The sequence below is a fragment of the Eulemur rufifrons genome, chromosome 20, assembly GCF_041146395.1.
Source record: "Eulemur rufifrons isolate Redbay chromosome 20, OSU_ERuf_1, whole genome shotgun sequence".
Taxonomy (NCBI): domain Eukaryota; kingdom Metazoa; phylum Chordata; class Mammalia; order Primates; family Lemuridae; genus Eulemur; species Eulemur rufifrons.
The window spans coordinates 18,067,537-18,086,065 of NC_091002.1; the positions used below are offsets into that span (position 1 = coordinate 18,067,537).

Sequence of the window (18,529 nt, forward strand, 5' to 3'; positions counted from 1 at the left end):
GTATTTCTTTACATGTCTGTCTCCTCTGAAATACTGAGTTCCTTAGGGGTTGGGAGAATATTTTGTTTGTCTCTGGATCTCACAGTGCCTGGATTAAAATAGATGCTCAGAAAAGTTTATTGAATAAATGAAGTTAAATTGAAGCAATATATTCTATATACATTCTCATTCATTCAAGAAATACGTTTTGAATTCCTGGACATAGCCCATGTTTCAGATGCTGCAGATGAGCAAAACAAAGTTCCTGCCCTCAGGGACATTACAAATGATATTTAGGTTATAAAGGTTAGGAAGAACAGTAAAGGAGGATGAAGGGATAGAGTAATGGGGGTTGGAACTTGATATTTCAGTAGAGTGGTCTGGGAAAGTCTTTCCAGGGAGGTGATTTTTGGACAGAAATTTGGAGTGGAGGCAAATCTGATATCTGGAGGAAGAAACACCAAGTGCACAGGTCCTGAGGTAGATGTGAGCCTCCATGTTCCAGGAGCAAGAAGGCGGCTAGTGTGGCTGGAATGGGGTGAGCGGGTAGAGTGGAAGGAGACTCAGAGAGGTAGGGGAGGCTAAGTGGAAGGAGGGAAGATCACATAGGATGGATCTTGGAGTCCCTCAGAAAAACATTTGGGTTTTTACTCTGAGTGAGTTGGGAAACCATTGGAGGCTTTAGAGGAGAGGAAAAACATGTTTGACTTAGGTTTCAACAAAATCCCTCTGGCTGCCGTGTTGAGAACGGGCTCTATGAAAGCAGCGTGGAATGAGGGAGAACAGGTAGGAGGCTATTGTAATATTCCAGGAAAGAGAGCAGGAAAGAGAAGAGGGTGTTTTTTGTTTTTGTTTTTTTTCTTTTGAGACCGAGTCCTGCTCTGTCACCCTGGCTAGAATGCAGTGATGTCATTGTAGCTCACTGCAACCTCAAACTCCTGGGCTCAAGCAATCCTCCTGCCTCAGCCTCCCAAGTAGCTGTAACTACAGGCACCTGCCACCAAGCAGGGCTAATTTTTCTATTTTTAGTAGAAAGAGGGTCTCGCTCTTGCTCAGACTGGTCTCAAACTCCTGAGAGCTTAAGCGATCCTCTCACCTGGGCCTCCTGGAGTGCTAGGATCACAGGTGTGGGCCGCCACGCCCAGCCAGAAGAGCATATGTTAACGGTAGAGCTGACAGGCTTTGCTACGGGATTGCACGTGGGATAAGATTGGAAAAGAGGGCTCAAAGATGACCGCAGGGGTTTGACCTGAGTTACCACAAGGATGGAGTTGACATTAACGGAGGAAGGGAAAACTATCCTAAGGGGCAAGGGGTAAGTTCGAGTGTTTGTGAACGTGTTAAATTTGACATCTTGCTCACACGCGGATTTTCGTTGGTTTTCAGAATCTGAAGGTTCTAATGCAACCTGAAGATAAAGTCAGCCTTATTTACTGAACACCAGGCACTGTGCAGAAACCTTTATATGTGTTGTCATTTAATCCTTTTAATCATCCTATTGGCTTAGTTACTAATATGTCATTGCCCTTTTGTGGATGAGAGATTAACAAATCCAAAGTCACTCAGCCAATTGTTAATCCGCCAGATTAATGCAGATCTGGGATTCCCACTCAGGTGTGTCAGACTGCAGCGCTCTTGCAGTTCATTAATCACTGGATTCTAAGGGTGGGGGCCACTTTCTGAGCATATTTGCTACAAACTTGGTTTCCATAACAAAAAAGGTGCTTGGAACGCGTGACAAGAATTCAGAAAAGGGCCCAGACCCATCCTAGGTGTTACAGGTTACACAATAGCTACGAAGAAAGGACTGCATTACAGGACCCGAGAGAGGCTCTCTGATGCTTGAAGGCTCAAGTACCCGAAGTCTTATATGTCAAGAAAGCCGTAGTCAGAAGTCTGTTTCGGTTATTATTTTTAAGAAACACGAGGATATTAAAAACTGCAGTGAAACCTTGGTGGGGTAAAAGACAGACCCACTGTCAGGCGCTGCTCGTTGGGAAACACTGGAGGCGGGGAGTCCCTGCCCGGCCTACGTGTCCGTTTGAAAGTGTAACCTGGTGTGGCCTTCCGTAGGTGGTCCTTTAGAAGGGCCAGGATATGGAGTACAAAAGCCAGGAACCTCTAGGGGCTGCAGTATCCGCCCCCGGTCCCCCCTCCCGGTCTCCGGCAGCTCCACGCAGCGAACAGCGGAGCGGCCGCCCGCGCATGCGCCCGGGGCAAGCACTGCTCCCCGCGACGTCAGGGGGCTCGCGCCCGCTCCAAAGCCCCGCCCCGCGGGCGCCGGAGGCGACCTGGGCGGGGGGCCGCGGGCCACGCCCCCAGCCAAGCCGAGCGGGGCCGAGCCGAGTCGAGCGCCTCCGAGCGCGGCCGAGCCCGGCCGAGCCGAGCGGCCCGGAGTCGGTTGGTGCAGCTGCGTCCCCGCCGCTCAGCAGTCCGCGGCTCCGGCGTCTCCGCCGCCGCCTCCGCGGGGCCTGCGCCGCCCGGCCGCCGGGAGGGAGGCCCGCAGCGCGGGGAGAGCGGCCCGGCCGCGGGCGCTGCCACCGCCGCCGCTGCCAGGTGAGCGCCCGCCGCGGCCCGCCGGCCCCGCGTGCCCCCGCGGCTGTCAGTCTCCGGTGTCTGTGTGTCTCTCTGCCTGTCAGCCCCTGTGTGCGCGCGAGCTCCTTCCCGCCACGCCTGGCCCCCGGCCCGAGTCCCCGTCAGCCCCCTCCCGCCGCTGTCCCGGTCTTTCTGTCAGCCGCCTTCACCCCCATGCTGGGAGGCTCCGCCCCTTCCCCCCGGAGCCCCGCCTTCCGCCCATCTGTCATCACCCCCCGGCTCGGGGCTCGGGCGTCCTGGGGTCCCCGGGTCGGTGCAGCCCCGCGGGCCGCACAGTTGCGAAGCGAGCAGGGGTGGGTGGCGGAGGGGCGAGGGGCGTCCGCGCAGGCCCCTGCCCGTGTGAGGGTGCGTGTGCCCCCGCTCGCTTGCACTCCGCGGCCCGTCGCACGCTGCTGGTGTGGCAGCCCATGCCTCTGGTGTAAAGAGCGTCAGCTCGGCCAGGGAAGGCGGCTGAGCCGGACTCGAGCCACTCGGGGTACAGCAGCATCCTGAATCCTGGAACCCTTGTTTGCCCTCCCGAAAACACTGCACGTGGGCTCCGTCCGGGTTCCCAGGTGCCCTGGAATGGCGTGTGAGAGGAGTCTGGGGCTTGTTAATCCTGCCCATTTGGGGATTTTCATTCAGAGAAGCCTGTTGGAAGTGACTGGGGAGTGGATGGGATGGGGCTTAGGTGGAAAGTGTTTGAGAGCTTGAGTCATTTTGAGTTGCATGGTTTGCATTTCTGAGCAGTGATTGCCCTGGGCTTGTGCCCTGTGAGAAGCTGTTATGCGGGTTGGGGAGGCGGGAGTGAGGCGGGAGGGCATACACTCCTTTCTGTTTTTATCTATGTGAACACATAGTATATATTTATCTAGATATCCCAAATGTTTATTCATGAGGCGTCCCCGTGTCCTCAATTTAAAAAAGGATTACGGTAGTTTCCATTTATACATGTTTTTGTACGTTGTCATCTTGATGTTCTTTATTTGTGGTAACTTAGAATTGCAATATTTCAAAACTAAGAGAAAATGAGTCCTAAAACAATTGGTGTTTTGCTGGATAATTCTCAACCATGGAGAAAGAGCCAAAAGCGCACTTCATTAGCTGGAACAACTTACTCGGGCTTAATTTGTTTCTAAGAGACATACAGTGGAAAAATCCAGAAGCGGCAAAGTAGTATCAAAGAGACTTAGAAAATGAATGAAAAGGGCCCTTCTGTTGCTGCCTTGGAAAGATGGTATCAAAGTTGCTGTAGAGGACAGAGCTACTATGTAATGATAAACATATTAACCAAGTTGGTTTTGTGACCTTGATACAATTGAGCGGAGCATGATTTGTGCAGTGGTTCATGACAGGCAAACATTGCATGGGAAGTGTGGTAATTTTTGGAAAAAATGTTCCCCATGTTGTTTTTGTTTTTGGGTTTTTTCCCCCATGTTGAAGTAAGATTTCAGACTAGAGAAGTCTCAGGGTGGAGTGTTTTTTCTTTTTTAAGATAACATTAAAAATTGCAAAAGTAATTTATGTTTAAGGCAGAAAGCTTGAAAAACAAAAGCATAAGGAAAAAAAAAACCCTTAATTCTACAATCCATAGTAAACCACAATTTGGTATTGATCCTTTTAGTCTTTTGTTCTCATGTATATGTATTTTTTCTTACAAAAATGCTACCCTACTATAAGACTTCTATTCTATGCTGTTTTCTTTCACATATAACTAGACTGTGAGAGAGATGTCTTGGTTTTATGAGTGGGAATTTGTGTTCCTTTCGTGATCCTTTAATGAAGTCAGTCAGAAGTCATGTCAGTCCTCTGCCGAGAGCCCTCCAACAGCTTCTCATCTTAAAGTAAAATCTGAAGTTATTGCTGTGGTCTAGCAGGCTATCCCCGTTCCTCACTTCCAGCCTTGCCAGACAAATCTCTTTGCTATTCCTTAAAGACGTCAGGCACACTCTGGCCTCAGTGCCTTTGCATTTGCTGTTCCCTCTGCCTAGAACTCTGGTCTTTGAACATTGTAATGACTGACTTCCTTACTCCTTCAGGTGTCTCTGCTCAAAGGTAGCGTTGTCAGGCTTTCCCTGACAGGCTTTCCCTGTCCTCCTTACCCTGCATTACTTACCAACACTTGGTAATGTATATTTATTTGTTTGTTTATTGTCTCTCTCTCTTTCCCACATAAGCCCAGAAGAGTGAGACTTTTTTCATTGATGTATTCTTAGGGCTCAGAACCACACCTGGCCCCATTATAGCTACTTAATATTTGTTGAAGGAATGAACCAACGAATGAATGCCCATTGTCCATTTATTCATATGACCTTGCTGGTAGCCTTCTAGTCTTTTATACAGCTATATCACGGGGTGGAATAACAACCTCTGAAAAGTCAGGATATTCCTTTCTCTTCCATATCTGAGAAGAAGAATATTACAAAAGTGAGACTTACGATCTTAAAAAGAATTACAGTCTTGATTTAACTTGAACAATTGAGGGAAGGAACATTTTTGGCAAATGTTGCTGGCTTTCCTTCTTATGTGCTATTATTTCTTGTGTCACATTGGAAATCTCTGAAAAGTATAAAGTGTCCCAGTTATGTTTACAGTTATGATTTCAATTTGGTCATTCTTAGTATAAGCCTCAAGAGCACAGTGGGTTTTTTGGTGTCAACAGATACCCAGAGATATCATCACAGCTTTAATATGTTTTCTTTTGGAGAATAGCTGTTTTATTTACTTATTTTCCTGGCAATTCTATCCTTTTCATTTCCCTGCTTATCTGTTTTTGGATGGTCTAGCAAGTATACTTAAGATTTTTTGTTTTTGAGAGACAGTCTTGCTCTGTCTGTCTCCCTGGCTAGAGCACAGTGGCATCATCATAGCTCACTGCAATCTCAAACTCCTAGGCTCCAGCGATCCTCCTGCCTCGGTCTCTCGTGTAGCTGGGACTACAGGCATGCGCCACCACACCTGGCTAATTTTTCTATTTTTGGTAAAGTCAGGGTCTCGCTCTTGCTCAGGCTCGTCTTGAACTTCTGACCTCAGATGATCCTCCCACCTTGGCCTCCCAGAGTGCTAGTATTACAGGCGTGAGCCACTGTGCCCGGCCAGTTTTTGGGTTTTTGAAAAAACATTTAAAAACAAATCCTTGGCCTTTTGAGCATTTTTGCATCTCTCACGTGACTCTTGAACTGTTTGAAAGTACCAGTTTCATCTTTCAGGATGAAACAACATCTACAGTAAAACATATAATTGCATTTTCATTTATGAGGATGGGAAAAATTGTGAAAGAATTTTTACAGAGAGGCTAATATGTGAGTATAAGCTTTTTAAAGGTTTGAACTTTAGGTAGGCTACTTTTAATTTTAGTGAGTTTTTGAAAAAAGACTTGCTTTTTGCTCTTAAGCAAAAGATCCTGTCGAACACAGTCCAGAGACCTTCAAAAACTTTTGTTTTTCTTATGCTCCAAATATACAAGGACTTGGGGGTGCGGAGTGGGGAGGAATCCTAAATGGAAAAAAAAGTTTTAAGGCCTAGAAGAATATGTTAAGAATGTGTAAAGAATTTTTATTTGTTCTACAGGTATTTATTGAGCATGTATTTGGGGCAGTTCTATGTGTTTTTCTGTGGGCTACATTGCCATGTTCAGTTTTGGATTACCAACCTGATTTCTTATTATTTCTTTTCTGGCTCTGCTACCTTCCTTCTTCATCATGTTCTCTCTCTACATGATCTCATCCATTCCCAGGACTTTAATACCCTCTGGATGCAGATGACTCCCTCCGTCAGGGCTCCCACCCTCTCTCTGGTTCCAGATTCGCATTTTCGGCTACCGCCTTCCTGCTAGCTCTCCTTGCTGCCTCACAGTGATCTCAAACTTCCCATGTTCAAAACTGATCTCTCAATCCCCTCTCAAACTTCCAAATTTGTATTCCTCATTTCTGCCTCCTCCTTTCTCTCCCCTCCAGCCTTGTGTCAGTGTTATTGCTGTCTACTCGTGGTTCAGGACAACCTGAAAGTTGTCCTTGACCCTTCCTGTTTCCCCACCCGACATCTGTTCCTTCAGCATGGCCTGTCAGCCTGGCCTCCAGAATATCTCAAATCCTTCCTTCCCTCCATATTCTGAATCCAGCCACCCTCTCTCTCTCTCAGCTGGATGACTGCCCCTGCCTCCTAGCTAGTCTCCCAGCTTCCACTCTTGCCTTCTAGCACATTCCCCCCACAGCAGCCAGAGTGATCCTACTAAAAAGTAAACCAGAGCTTGCCACTCCCTTGCTTAGCAGCTTCCACTGCACTTAGACTCACATCCACACTTTGAGGTGTGGGGCTCCTTGCTTGCCATGCTTGTCAGGTTGAGCACTATCAGTTCCTCAAACACGCCACATTCTCCTCCTCTTTTGTACAGACCCTTCCCTCTGCCCAGCACTCTTCCCCTGACTTGTCTCACATAAAAATCCTTCTCAAACATCCAGTCTCAGCCAAAATGCCTCCTCCTTAGAGGAGCCTTTGCCGGTCACCCCTTCCATAGTAGCTTCCTTCCCATTGTCCTCTGTCTCAGTACATGTGCATTTATTGTTTGACACTTCACCAAAATTCAAAGTACTTCATTTCTACGTTTGTTTCCTTCTTTATTAAATACTTCCCCAATAGACTACAAGATCTATGAGGGCAGTGACAGCCTTGTCCTGTTTATGGTACAGCCCTGGCACCCAGTGCTCTGTCTAGAAACCAGTAGGTGCAGGGCCTCAAAACATTTTAAATAATAGTTACTGTAACAGCTAACTTTTTAATTTTGGGGGGACTTATTATGTACCAGGTCCACTGCTATATGCATTCATATATTATCTCCAAATCTGTGGGAGAACCCAGTATGGTGATGATGATAATTGCATTACTAATTATATATTTTAGTTGAGAAAACTGAGCTTAGAGGAGTTAAGTAATTTTTGAAGTTACACAGCTAAGAAAGTGGTAGATTTAGGATTTAATCTGCATGATTTGACTTTAGACCTTCCTTCCTTGTTGAGGAAAGGTCAATATTCGTATTCCTCCTAATATGAATATAGGAATGAATGAATACAAAATATACTATAATATTTGAAGGTTTCTCATATTTGTGTTTCTAAGCATATATGGGAGCATAAAAAATAAGAACATTTGGGTTAGGGTGTAACATTCGCCCAGGAAGTTTCTGTTAATAACCATTATGCCAAAACATATAGATTAGTTTGCTTTTAGGCTCTGTGTTTTAATTTTACCTTTGCATTTCTCTAGCTGTAAGCCCTTGGGAAAATTACTTAACATGCCTAAGTCTGTTTTTTCAGCTGAAAATGGAGAAAAATAATATTTCTTGTCTCATAGGGTCTTGTGAGGAGCAGAATTATGCACAAAAACCAATCACTGTTAGCTATTATTACTACAAGGAGGGGAAAAAAAAAAAACTCAGGAAAAGACTCGTAGCCCCATCAACACTGGCTTGCGGTGGTTCATGCCTGTAATCCTAGCACTCTGGGAGGCCGAGGTGGGAGGATAGCTTGAGCTCAGGAGTTCGAGACCTACCTGAGCAAGAGCAAGACCCCATCTCTACTAAAAATAGAAAAATTAGCTGGGCGTTGTGGCATGTGCCTGTAGTCCCAGCTACATGGGAGGCTGAGGCAGGAGGTTTGCTTAAGCCCAGGAGTTTGAGGTTGCTGTGAGCTAAGATGATGCCACTGCACTCACACAGGGCAACGGAGTGAGACTCTGTCTCAAAAAAAAAAAAAAAAAAAAATTAGAGTTTGGGTAAGAGTGAATGACATTCTTTCAATCATTGGACAATTGACTGGCTTGGGATTTGTAATAATTCTGTTGATGTATGGCAACTTGATGTTTGGATTTAAGCTTGTGAGGTAAGATAGGTTTCTTTTTTTCTTCATTAAAACTCTTCCCCATCTTTAGAAGGATTCTCAGGGTAGAGAGATCTTTCAAGAGACTTACCGCTAGAAAGATACTCACCAGCATACTGTTTATTTCAGCAATGCTTACCATCAGGGAGCTTACTTCAAATAATCAAGTGAACAGTAGGCCCAGTTCAGACATGATGGGCTTGGCAGTCCCCTGATGGAATATCTGGGCATGGTTATATTTTTTGGTGGGATGGCTTATGAGCCAGTGCCAATCTGGTGACATCCATCATCTCTGTGAAATAGAGGTGAGGTTGTCTGCTAAGAATAAATGGGAAGAGGTCAGAGGAAAAACAGGGAGGTTTGACATACAATTGAGGTCAGGAAGAGGAGGAATGATCTCTAAGCAATATGCAAGGCTCCACTGAGATAGAAGACCACGGATTAATTAGGGCACTAGTAGCATTCAGCTGTCTGGCTTTAGGAGCAAAGAAAGCATATAGTTGGATTAAGTCAGGTTTGGGATTTGCTGGGATAAATGGCAGAAGGAGAGTAAGTAGAACAGAGAAATGGGGTATTGACCAGGGAGTGATTAACATGATAGGTAAAGGTGTCTAGGCTAGATGGGGAGTTAAAAAGGACCAGAGGTGGTGTTGAAGTCAAGGAATGATTATGTTGGAGTGATGGAGTAATAGGAGGATGTGGTCAGAGAGGGACACGTGAGTGGAAGATTTCAGAGTGGGAGGACTTAATTGCTGGGCATGACAGGCGCCTGTGTTTTGCCACAGATACGAATGGCTGAAATGAAGGGAACCTAGTAAACATGGCTGAAGTCAAGGAGGTCAAATAACTGAGAGGCTAGGGAGTTGTTTGGGTTATCAGTGTGGTCAGAGAAGCCATCAGAAAGATGGCAGGAATTTGGAGTTGGAGAAGGTGGGCCAAATCTTCAGCAAATGAGGTTGGGGTCAGAGGTCCCAACATTGAGAAGAGGTGTTCCGACCAGCCTGCAGGAATCTCAGAGGTTCAAGGGATTTTGCCTGAAGGAGATAGAAAAGCGGTGATCTGGAAGATTTATTGGTTGTAAGGTCTCTTTGGAAGGCGTTGGCCTTGGCCCAGTTCATTATTCTTCTGAAGGAATCCTAATTCAAGAGGGCAGCACTAGTGGCATGTAGTATTGTGTTTCTAAACTTGTTCATGAAAATCATCTTGAGCGTATGTGTTAAAAATACAGATTCCATGCTCTATCCCAGGCCCACTTAACTACAATCTCTAGGAGAAGAGACTGAGAATGTGTGTTTTAACTGCACCCTCCACCCCGCCCCCACTTGCACTTCGTAATTCTTTATAATTAGGCAAGCTTGGGAATTGCAGCTGTAGTGGTTAAGAACATGGGCTCTGGAAGCCTGCTGCCTGGGTCTGAAGGAGGTGAGGCTGGTGGGAGCGAGCCTTCACCTGTGACCCTGAGAGCTTAGCTTTCCGGGTCCGTCTGACATAACAAGCAGTAAACTAAGAGAAAGCTCCATTAGAGGAAAGACACTGACACCAGCAAGGAGGGACAGCAGGTAACAACAGAATCAGGAACGCTCTACAAAATATTCAGAGTATAGCTGTTTGGGGACATTTATTATATAGGAAAACAGCCCTACTTGCCTCAATGGCCTCTGAATATATTAATCATAATTGTTATCCTGTTCAACAGGAATAGGTAACGTTATTAGGGTTTGGTTTGTTCAGAAAGGCTAAGAAGGAAGTCATGGAATTTAGAAAGCTTTCCATCGTAAACTAGCATGTTTTAGTACTTTAGCTATTCATAAACTTAACTTATGTAGCACAATTCTGTCTCTGAAGATACTGGTTTAAAAACAAGTTTTACTCAATGACAAGCCAAAAACAAGAGCAGTTGTTATCCCCAAGGGGCTGTCTATATGATTAGATAATTAATATGATACGGGAAGCCCTACTGCCCCATTCTCCCTATTTTCACGAAGAAAATTCTTTCCTTTGTATGAATGACAGGGATGAGGAATCCTGCAAAAGAATAGCTGCTGGGGAGGGAACTCAGAAGTTAGCTGTTCTTTGCTGACCACTTAGAATCCCCTATTGCTAGTATGGAGATTTTGGGTTTCAGTTGCAGTGTTTGGAACACTTAAAACCATACCTATCACCTGGTTTGTCATACCTAAGCATTAAAGCTTTGGGAAAAGAATGTTGTCAGCACTTTTAAAGTGGTTGCTATGGACCTTGAACCTAAAACTTGGTTTACTCTATCATGTGTTCCATTTCTTATTTCCCCTTGGATGGAGACGCTTGACTTTCAAACTGGAGAATGAGGTAGCCTCTCGGGTGCATTCCAGCCACCTACCACATCCTTCCCTTGCTGTCTCCTCTCCTCAGTGAGCTAGTAGAATGTGTAATACATTGTGAGGCCTAGAAAATGTGGCAATGGAGGATTAGCAATGCCAACTCAACCAGTTTGCAAGTTGAGATTTTAAAAAATGATTCCATTTTCAAGAAAAATCGGAATTCAGAGTATTTTTTCCTTTTAGAAAAACATATTCTTTTAAAGCTGAGGAATACTGAACAAAGCCAATGAATGTTTTGATGATAGTAACAGGTTCTACAATATCACATTTTTCCTCCCTATAGAGCTCAGGACCCCCTGAAGGCTCTGCTGTATTGTGGTGCTCTTTGTGAAGTGTTTGTATTCCTGCTGTGAACTAGGCACCTGGGGTTAACAAAGAAAGTCCTTGCCCTCAAGGAACTTCTTAAAAGTTAGACAAGGTGCATATTTAGTTAGATCTCTAACCTCAAGCAGATGATGCTATATGCTGCAAAGGAGGTATAATCAAAATGTTGTAGGACCACAGATGAAAGAGAGGTTGTTTCTGGTGCTTGGTGGAGGTAGCAAGAGGGGATTAGGGATGCTTTAAGGAGGTGTTTGTATTCAGACTTGACCTTGAAGTTTGGATAAAATTTTGAACTGTTAAATTATGGTTGATATTTCCTGTTTACTAAGGCATCATTTTAGCAAGACTGCAGCAACATTTTGGTGCTTAATTAGTTAGCCTTCTGCTATCCATTCATTCACAATGCCTCATTCCTTAATTATTTTGGATAACTTGTTTCGGTAATCAATGTATGAGTCATTAAGGAATGTATGGTGGAGAAGAGCTTTTATAGAAGAATAGCTAAAAATGATCTTGAGATCATAGTGGTTATTTAAGAGAATTGGAAATATAGTGGTGTGGTGGTAAACAGAAAACCACAATGATAGGGAATGTATATGTTTGGATATATGGTTTAGGAATAGAGGGAAGATGGAGCTCCAAGTGAGGTTAGTGAGGACTTCATGGGAAAGGAATACTCTGCCAGGTTAGCAGGACTGTTGAATACTCACTAAATCATTTCTGAGTATCTTTCCCAGGGGTGGTTGGGGATGTGGGCAAGAGATCCTTGCTCCTCATTCTTCCTTTTTCTGTTGTGCCTCAGCACAGAGGGTTTTACGGAAAGGCTCTGAAGCCATGTCCAGGCTGGCTCTTCCTGCTCCAGGCCTCTGCATGCCTGGTTCCTGGGCTTGGCCTGCCTCAAAGCTACATCTTCCTACCACGGATAGTATTCTCTTTGACTGATGTGTGTCCCTCTGGGTGAGTCCTCACTCCTTTGGCAAACTCATTTCTTGCCATGGTAGGTTAGCTATAGCTGGACCACTGTGCCAGCCTTGCAAGTGGTCGTTGTTATGCCTGAAACCTTGCATTCAGTTTTTCTGTTCCCATGTTGAGAATCCATTTTCACTCTTTCACCTGCCCCTTTGATTTTTCCAGGAAGCTGAAAAACACACTACTTGCTATCTTTTGTGCTGAAATGGGGCCCTGGCCCAAAATTCTGATCTCCTTGAGAATCAACATACATGGTTTAGAAAAGATAGTATTTCCTTTTTGTTTATTCCTGATAATGCAAATAGCGTTTAAGAAGCCAAGATATTTGGCAATGCCATATGCCCCTTTTTACCATGCAGGTGACTAAAGCCACTCTGAGAAAATGAATTCAGTAATTCACCAAATAATATGCATTTTGTATGCTTACTATGTATCAGGTACTATGCTAGTCACCAATGGAGAGCAAATCAGACGTGGTTTTTCATGGCATTCACAGTCTGGTGGACCCATGGCCAGGAAGCCATCATAGCTTTATAGAATGACATAGGCTTAGGAACAGAAAGGCCTGGGGTCTAGTCCTACTTTTGCCTTTTATCAATTACATAGCCTTAGACATTTGCCTCTATTTTCTGTCAACTGTAATAAAAAGAATTTGCCTTGGTTTATAAGATTTTTATAATACTTAAATGAGACTACATAGAAAGAGCTTTGAAAAGGTCAGTTTCAGGGGTAGGGAACCTTTTCATCTTGGAAGACCACATTAATAAAGCTACATTCTAGGCCAGGCGCGGTGGTACATGCCTGTAATCCTAGCACTCTGGGAGGCCAAGGTGAGCGGGTCATTTGAGCTCAGGAGTTCGAGACCAGCCTGAGCAAGAGTGAGACCCTGTCTCTACTAAAAAAAAAAAAAAAAAAAAAAAAAAGAAAGAAATTAACTGGACAACTAAAAATATATAGAAAAAGTTAGCTGGGCATGGTGGCGCATGCCTGTAGTCCCAGCTACTCGGGAGGCTGAGGCAGGAGGATCACTTGAGCCCAGGAGTTTGAGGTTGCTGTGAGCTAGGCTGATGCCACAGCACTCTAGCCCGGGCAACAGAGTGAGACTCTGTCTCAAAAAAACAAATAAAAAAAAAAAATAAATAAAGCTACATTCAAGAAATTTCAATTAGCTATACTTAAAAATGTACATTATTTTGTAAAAATCTAACTACTGTGTACTTACTAATTTCAAAAATGAGAACTATTTGTTAGTTTTGAAGTTAACTAACCTTTAATGAGTTTGCTGTATCTGCTTTTTGTTGGAAAGCATTTGAATATTTGGTTGCAGCATGGAGGTCTGCAGTTTCAGTTGATCTAGATGGCTATTAGTCATTTGTGACTGTAGGGGCATCTTGATTTGGGTTAGGTAGGAGGAATGCAGATTTGCAGCAATAAGTGTTTGAAAAGGAAGAAAGCATTTTTGGGGCATTTTGCCAAAGGTGTGGGTATTCTGCATTTTTCCATATTTTAATTGGATCTTTCTTAGCATCAAACAATAACTTTAAAATGTCATCTACTGACAGTTCAATCAATTCCATCTGTAGTTCTTTAGGTGCCTTGGTGATATCAACTTGGTGAGGCTGAAATGCTAATTTGAGTGTGATGTCATGATTCTCAAAGTCAGTGAACCTTTCATTGTATTCTCTAATAGGTCTATGACAGCTGCATATTCTTCAGATGATTCACATATATCATCCTGCTCATCAATGACCTTTGGTAACTGGGGAAAATGTTCATCTGAAATTTCCTTTTGAAGAAGTGTTTTGAAAAAAGATAGCTGTTTTGGAAATGCTTGGATTTTTTGCTACGTATCATATATAGATTTAATTTTACCTTGCAGAGAAATATTCAAGTCATTTTGATTTGACATGATATCACACAGAAATGCTGCATTCCTATAGAAATCTTCTTTCAGTAATTCACATTGCTGATTCTGTTCTTCATAGAACTTAACTATTTGTTCTTGCAGAGATAAAATTTTGGCTGACACCTGTCCCAGTGTTAGCCAATGCACTTTAGAATGATACAGAAAATCCATGCTGAATACCTCATCGTTCAACTTTAGCATGTTGCCAAGTTACATTTGCATGAATATATTATAGTTAACAGTACTTATAACTTGTTGCAAAGTATCACTTCGTAGCTTTAGAACAGAGATTTTTCACACGCAGGATACAATGAAAAGAAATGAGAGCATCAGGATATGTTAACACTTTTTAGACCTATGCAATAAATCTTTCATGTTTTCTTGTCATGGAAGGTGCACCATCTGTACATACACTCACTAAATTTACCAAATTCTGTCCAACTTCATGACACTTATCTAAAAAGTTGTTGAAGATATCTATTCCCCATGTTCTGTTCACGAAAGTGCCCAAAGCAAGTAACTCTATGTAGCAAAGAAAATCTTCTGTTATGACCGGAATGAAGTATAAAACCTGCGCCAAGTCAGTAGTATCAGTTGATTCATCCAAGACAATGGAATAATATATATTTTCCTTTTGAAGTATTGCATGAAGTTGTTCTATTAAGTTGAAGGCTAATTTATGCTGCCAATCAGCTATAGTTCTCCTCAAAAGAGGCAATTGTTTGTACTTTGAAACATTATCTGGGTCTAAGCATTCTACAACTTCGACAGTTCATTCTTTCACAATTCCTACATCACTCAATCACTTCCCTTCCCCCCGCCCCCCGAGTATATAAACTACTTTGTAAGTTACTTCAGTAGCATTATTTGCAGGTCTTATTACTGCTTGAAAGAATTCCCTTGGCTTTTGCTTTTCACCTTTTAATTTCTGCATTCAGCCTTTTGTGCCTCTCTCTCTACTTTAAAGTATTTGTGGTCCTTATGAGTGTTATAATACTGATGAGCATTGAATTTCTTTAATGTTGATAATGCAGTATCACAAAGCAAGCAAATCATCTTATCTTTAGCAGAAACAAGATAATACTGCAATTCCCAATCCTCATGTAACAATCTGTTTTCTTCCTTCAGCATTCTCTTGGTCATGTTTGACAGGTTGGGCTGTTAAGTAGATACAATTCAAAAATACTGTTAAACTGTGCAACTATTCACAAATTCCCCTTTAAACAGAAATACAGTGTATCATTGTCAAAAGCTGGTAACAGACTGGCGTCCTCGACCCCCATAAACTCTCGCCAACCAGCCTTGTGCGGTGGTAGCACCAGTCAGGAGGGGGAAGTTAAAACTTAATCATGAGCGTAGCAGCCATCAATTCAGCGCTTATGTCTTACTAATGTTCTAACTGTGCCAGTCAATCTGGGAGGATTATTTTGTTGAAACTTATTCTTTGGCATTTTATTATAAATACATTCATTTAAAAATAAAAATGTAAAAGATAAACAAATATGTATTAATAAAAATAAAAGGATTTGTTCTGTAAAATTTGCATTCAGTCAAAAGACTGCACATAAGGACCTAGAAGGCCAATGTGGCCTTGAGTCCACAGGTTCCCTACCTCTGTCAAGTTATTTAATTCTATATATGCAAATATAGGTGGGGGTAATCAGCCCTGCCTTTTTTAGGAAGAATGGCTAACAGAGAGTTTCTACTACTCTGTGGCTTCAGAGAATGCCCTGCTGTCCCCAAATACAATACTTGGACTAAATATTATTTTTCTAATTCTAATGTTTATTAATAGAAAATAAGAAAACAAGCTTTTTTGGTTTATAACTAGGGCTACATAGTTATCTTTAAAGCGCTATAGATTTTACACATGCTGGCATTATTTCATAAACCAATGCTTCTAGATATTTATTATATAACCAGAAATTTATTATTATAATAATGGATTTATGATAATTATTATTATTTTTTTTTGAAGACAGAGTCTCACTCTGTTGCCCAGGCTAGAGTGCCATGGCATCAGCCTAGCTCACAGCAACCTCAAACTCCTGGACTTAAGCAATCCTTCTGCCTCACCCTCCCTAGTAGCTGGGACTACAGGCATGTGGCACTATGCCTGGCTAATTTTTTTTTATACATTTTTAGTTGTCCAGCTAATTTCTTTCTATTTTTAGTAGAGATGGGGTCTTGCTCTTGCTCAGGTTGGTCTCAAACTTCTGACCTCGAGCTATCTTCCTGCCTTGGCCTCCCAGAGTGCTAGGATTACAGGCATGAGCCACCGCGCCCGGCCTGATAATTCTAATTATCTAATACATACCACGATATTATAGTATGAAAAATAATCTGAACAGGCCAGGTGTGGTGGCTCATGCCTATAATCCCAGCACTTTGGGAGGCCAAGGCAGGATGATCACTTGAGACTGGGAGTTCAAGACCAGCATAGACAACATAGTGAGACCCCTATCTCTACAAAAAACTTTAAAAATTAGCTGGACATGGTGGCACATGGCTGTAGTCCCAGCTGTTTGGGAGACTGAGGCAGAAGTATTGCTTGAGCCCAGGAGTTCAAGGTTGTGGTGAGCTATGATTGGACCATTGTACTCCAGCCTGGGTGACAGTGAGACCTTGTCTCAAAAAAAAAAAAAAAAAAAAACTATAATAAATAATAATCTTTTAAATAGTAGAAGATATTTCTCCTTTTTGTAGGTTTAGGTAGATAAGGAGTTTTGAACTATCCTATTCCTTTTTAGTTCTAATTTTCTATTGTTTTTATGGTCTCTCTCATCTATATATTACTGAAGAACTAAGACCTTTCATTGTAAGTAATTTTTGCAGCAACCTAGACAAGACCCCTAATCTTTCTGAATCTCAATTTTACACCTACAACGTAACCTTTTCTTTGCTATGCCAACTTCACAGGATTATTGAGACATTCAAATAAAATATTGGAATCAATGGAGCTTTTATTGGCGTGGTGGTTCTTGTTCAGTCATAGTTGTAGTGGCCAGGTAATTCTGGTGAATGAATGCCCCAGAAGGGCTATGTCTTCATTTGTAGCATAGCCTTTGCTCAAGTCCTGATTTTTCCGCACCATGATTTCAGTGCTTCCACATCCTGTTGTGCCATTCTCATTTATTAGCATCTCACTTTGTACCCAGTTGGCCATTAGCCAACACTCATTGAGCTTCTGCTGTGTGTCAGGCCATGAAAATCCTGGGCTATAGAGGTGAGAAGCCAGACCCTGTCTCCAGGGTGCCTGTTTCAGCAGGGGAGGAGCCCAAGACTGCAAGGGCCAATTTTTACCTCAATTTCCAGTTTGCTGGCCTGCCCTACAGATTTCAGACTTGTCAGCCCCTACAATTGCATGAGCCAGCTCCTTAACATAAATCTCTTAGTGTGTATACATGTGTATTCATATATACATGAATACACACATACATATTGGTATGTTTCATATTGGTTCTGTTTCTCTGTAGAACCCTGACTGATATAGTACTCAATAAATGCTCTCATTATTGATGCAAAAAGAGGAGGAATAAGTGTGGTAAGCAGGATGCTTACTGAGGTTTTAGCCATGTTGAGTTTGAGGTGCCCATGGAATCCAAGTGGAGATACTGGCAGGGAAATGTAGCCGGTTTGTGGGGAGCTGACATGAGTGGTCTGGACTAGAGCTATGGAAGTGTGGAAGTGTCTGGTGTGTAGCTATCAGTTGAAGCTGTTTGTGGGTGATTTCAAGCAGAGAGTAGAGTATGTAAGGTAAGAGGAAGTATAAAGATGGAACCCAGGAAATACCAACATTTGGTGGGGAAGGCAGAGGGAGAGGACCCTATAAGGGAAACCAAAAAGGAGTATATGGAGAGGAGAAAGATCAAGAGTGAGTGGGGTTGTGGAAATCAAGATGGGAGAATTTCAAGGAGGAGGGAGTGTAGCAATGTCAAGTGCCATAAAACGGTGAAGTAAGAGAAGTGTTGTAGATTGTCCATTGAATTTAACTCCTAAGAGGTGAATATTTCAGTGTTCCACATTACAGTGGGTGGAGTAGAGAATCTGTGGTGATAAAGTGGAGATATGTGTTTGCTGTTGCTGCTTCTGGTTTTTTTGTTTGTTTGTTTGTTTGTTTTTTTGAGACAGGGTCTTGCTCTGTTGCCTGGGTTGGAGTGCAGTGGCTCACCACAACCTCCAACTCCTGGGCCCAAGTGACCCTCCCACTTCAGCCTCCTGAGTAGCTGGGACTACATGCATGTGCTGCCATGCCTGGCTAACTTTTTTAATTTTTTGTAGAGTTAGAGTCTCACTATGTTGCCCAGTCTGGTCTTGAAGTCCTGGCCTCAAGTAGCCCTCCCCCCTCGGCCTCCCAAAGGGTTGGGATTACAGGTGTGAGCCACTACACCTGGCTGTGTTGCTGCTGCTTAAAGGAGCTCAGCTAGGAAGTGTGAGAATGAGAAGAGGCTGTGGGCTTCCTGAGGAAGAGGTGATTTTAGGATGAGAGGGACTCTAGCATGTCCAGAGACTGAGGGAAGAAAGAGCCAGAAGAAAGGCAGAAG

At 43.2% G+C, this 18,529-nt stretch overlaps 1 protein-coding gene across 2 annotated transcripts in view; it reads left to right on the forward strand.

Moving 5' to 3' along the window:
- Nucleotides 1-2,376: 2,376 nt before the first annotated feature.
- The window catches only part of ZHX3 (zinc fingers and homeoboxes 3), a 109,172-nt gene continuing 93,019 nt past the window's right edge, over nucleotides 2,377-18,529 (forward strand). For both annotated transcript variants that reach the window (XM_069496401.1, XM_069496402.1), the window contains exon 1: nucleotides 2,377-2,535. The gene's annotated coding sequence lies outside the window, so the exon portion shown is untranslated. The remainder of the gene's footprint in view (nucleotides 2,536-18,529) is intronic.